The sequence below is a fragment of the Arachis ipaensis genome, chromosome B10, assembly GCF_059453495.1.
Source record: "Arachis ipaensis isolate K30076 ecotype BB chromosome B10, ASM5945349v1, whole genome shotgun sequence".
Lineage (NCBI taxonomy): Eukaryota > Viridiplantae > Streptophyta > Magnoliopsida > Fabales > Fabaceae > Arachis > Arachis ipaensis.
The window spans coordinates 108,777,176-108,781,056 of record NC_142435.1 but is presented as its reverse complement, the minus strand read 5'-3'; the positions used below and the strand labels follow the sequence as shown (position 1 = coordinate 108,781,056).

The 3,881-nt window shown below is 39.2% G+C and overlaps 1 non-coding gene across 1 annotated transcript; it reads left to right on the top strand.

The window, feature by feature from the left end:
- Window positions 1–3,026: 3,026 nt before the first annotated feature.
- On the top strand, window positions 3,027–3,134 carry LOC148581258 (small nucleolar RNA R71). Its single transcript, XR_015896927.1, has one exon. It is a non-coding gene; the product is annotated as a small nucleolar RNA R71 (small nucleolar RNA).
- Window positions 3,135–3,881: the final 747 nt, after the last annotated feature.

Here is a 3,881-nt window from a genome sequence, read left to right as displayed (position 1 = left end):
ATTTTAAAATAGTTTAATTATTTTGATGTGGTGGCAATACTTTTTGTTTTCTGAATGAATGCTTGAATAGTGCATATGTCTTTTGAATTTGTTGTTTATGAATGTTAAAATTGTTGGCTCTTGAAAGAATGATGAAAAAGGAGAAATGTTATTTGATAATCTGAAAAATCATAAAGATGATTCTTGAAGCAAGAAAAAGCAGTGAAGAACAAAGCTTGCAAAAAAAATAGAAAAAAAAGAGAGCAAGAAAAAGAAAAAGCAAGCAGAAAAAGCCAAAAGCTCTTTAAACCAAAAGGCAAGGGTAATAAAAAGGATCCAAGGCTTTGAGCATCAGTGGATAGGAGGGCCTAAAGGAATAAAATCCTGGCCTAAGTGGCTAAACCAAGCTGCCCCTAACCATGTGCTTGTGGCGTGAAGGTGTCAAGTGAAAACTTGAGACTGAGCGGTTAAAGTCGAGGTCCAAAGCAAAAACAGAGTGTGCTTAAGAACCCTGGACACCTCTAATTGGGGACTTTAGCAAAGCTGAGTCACAATCTGAAAAGGTTCACCCAATTATGTGTCTGTGGCATGTATGTATCCGGTGGTAATACTGGAAAACAGAGTGCTTAGGGCCACGGCCAAGACTCATAAAGTAGCTGTGTTCAAGAATCAACATACTAAACTAGGAGAATCAATAACACTATCTGAATTCTGGGTTCATATAGATGCCAATCATTCTGAACCTCAATGGATAAAGTGAGATGCCAAAACTATTCAAGAGGCAAAAAGCTAATAGTCCCGCTCATCTAATTAAGACTAATCTTCATAGATGTTTTTGGAATTCATTGTATATTCTCTTCTTTTTATCCTACTTTGTTTTTAGTTGCTTGGGGACAAGCAACAATTTAAGTTTGGTGTTGTGATGAGCGGATAATTTATACGCTTTTTGGCATTGTTTTTAGTATGTTTTTAGTATGATTTAATTAGTTTTCATTATATTTTTATTAGTTTTTAATTAAAAATCACATTTCTGGACTTTACTATGAGTTTGTGTGTTTTTTTGTAATTTCAGGTATTTTCTGGCTGAAATTGAGGGAGCTGAGCAAAAATCTGATTCAGGCTGAAAAAGGACTGCTGATGCTGTTGGATTCTGACCTCCCTGCACTCGGAATGGATTTTCTGGAGCTACAGAACTTCACATGGTGCGCTCTCAATTGCGTTGAAAAGTATACATGCAGGGCTTTCCAGCAATATATAATAGTTCATACTTTGAATAAGGATAGATGACGTAAACTGGCGTTCAACGCCAGTTCCATGTTGCAGTCTGGCATTCAGTGCCAGAAACAGGTTACAAGTTGGAGTTCAACGCCAGAAACAGGTTACAACCTGGCGTTCAACTCCAGAAACAAGCCCAGGCACGTGAGAAGCTTAAGTCTCAGCCCCAGCACACACCAAGTGGGCCCCAAAAGTGGATTTCTGCACTATCTATCTTAGTTTACTCATTTTCTGTAAACCTAGGTTACTAGTTTAGTATTTAAACAACTTTTAGAGATTTATTTTGTACCTCATGACATTTTAGATCTGAACTTTGTACTCTTTGATGGCATGAGTCTCTAAACTCCATTGTTGGGGGTGAGGAGCTCTGCTGTGTCTCGATGAATTAATGCAATTACTTCTGTTTTCCATTCAAACACGCTTGTTCCTATCTAAGATGTTCATTCGCGCTTCACTATGAAGAAGGTGATGATCTGTGACACTCATCACCTTCCTCAATCCATGAACGTGTGTATTAAAACCACCTCCGTTCTATATTAGATTGAATGAGTATCTCTTAGATTCCGTAAGCAGAATCTTCGTGGTATAAGCTAGAATCCATTGGCAGCATTCTTGAGAATCCGGAAAGTCTAAACCTTGTCTGTGGTATTCCGAGTAGGATTCAAGGATTGAATGATTGTGACGAGCTTCAAACTCGCGATTGTTGGGCGTAGTGACAGACGCAAAAGAATCAAGGGATTCTATTCCAACATGATCAAGAACCAACAGATGATTAGCCGTGCTGTGACAGAGCATTTGGACCATTTTCACTGAGAGGACGAGAAGTAGCCATTGACAACGGTGACACCTTACATACAGCTTGCCATGGAAGGATCTTTGCGTGTGTGAAGAGGAGTACAAGAGAAAAGCTGAAATAAAGAGGACAAAGCATCTCCAAAACCCCAACATATTCTCCATTATTGAGTAACAAGTATTTATTTTATGCCCTTTGACTTTTTACAATTAAAACTAAAAATTATTATTGATATTATATCCTGACTAAGAGTTACAAGATAACCATAGCTTGCTTCAAGCCAACAATCTCCGTGGGATTCGACCCTTACTCACGTAAGGTATTACTTGGACGACCCAGTGCACTTGCTGGTTAGGTGTGCAAATTTGTAAGAAATAGTAATATTGACATTGACATATACAAATTCTTGCACCAGTCAGCATGGCTCTTAGAATTCTCTGTCTGTTGCTGAGAAGATGATGGAAAAGGCTTGCTATTGCTAAACCTATTTCTTCCACCATTATTGTTGTTGAAGCCTTGTTGAGGCCTCTGTTGATCCTTCCATGAAAGGTTTGGATGATTTCTCCATGAAGGATTATAGGTGTTTCCATAGGATTCTCCCATGTAATTCACCTCTTCCATTGCTGGGTTCTCAGGATCATAAGCTTCTTCTTCAGATGAAGCTTCTTTGGTACTGCCTATTGCTGCTTGCATTCCAGACAGAATTTGAGAAATCATAACAAGTCAATATTTTGTTCTGAGCCAATATGGTATTCAGAGTATCAATCTCAAGAACTCCTTTCTTCTGATCTGTCCCATTATTCACAGGATTCCTTTCAGAAGTGTACATGAATTGGTTATTTACAATCATTTCAATGAGTTCCTGAGCTTCTCTAGGCGTCTTCTTCAGATGAAGAGATCCTCCAGCAGAGCTGTCCAATGACATCTTGGACAGTTCAGATAGACCATCATAGAAAATACCTATGATGCTCCATTCTGAAAGCATGTCAGAAGGACACCTTCTGATCAATTGCTTGTATCTTTCCCAGGCTTCATAGAGGGATTCACCTTCCTTCTGTCTGAAGGTTTGGACTTCCACTCTAAGCTTGCTCAATTTTTGAGGTGGAAAAAACTTTGCCAAGAAGGCATTGACTAGCTTTTCCCAAGAGTTCAGGCTCTTTTTAGGTTGTGAATCCAACCATGCTCTAGCTCTATCTCTTACAGCAAAGGGAAAAAGCATAAGTCTATAAACCTCGGGATCAACCCCATTGGTCTTGACAGTGTCACAGATTTGCAAGAATTCAGCTAAGAACTGGTGAGGATCTTCCAATGGAAGTCCATGAAACTTGCAATTCTGTTGCATTAGAGAAACTAATTGAGGCTTAAGCTCAAAGTTGTTTGCTCCAATGGCAGGGATTGAGATGCTTCTCCCATAGAAGTCGGGAGTAGGTGCAGTAAAGTCACCAAGCACCTTCCTTGCATTGTTGGCATTTTTGTTGTTTTCGGCTGCCATGGCTTCTTCTTGTTTGAAAAGTTCTGTTAGGTCCTCTATAGAAAGTTGTACTTTAGCTTCTCTTATCTTTCTCTTCAAGGTCCTTTCAGGTTCAGGATCAGCTTCAACAAGAATGCCCTTGTCCTTACTCCTGCTCATATGAAAAGAGAGAAGAAGAAAATATGGAATCCTCTATGTCACAGTATAGAGATTCCTTGAGGTGTCAGAGGAAAAGAAGAATAGAAGGAGGAGGTAGAGAGGAGAGAATTCGAACTTATCAAGGGAGATAGAGTTCGAATTGCATATTGAGAAGGAGTGTTAGTCCTTAAATAGAAGGGTGTGAGAAGAGGGGAAGAATTTTCG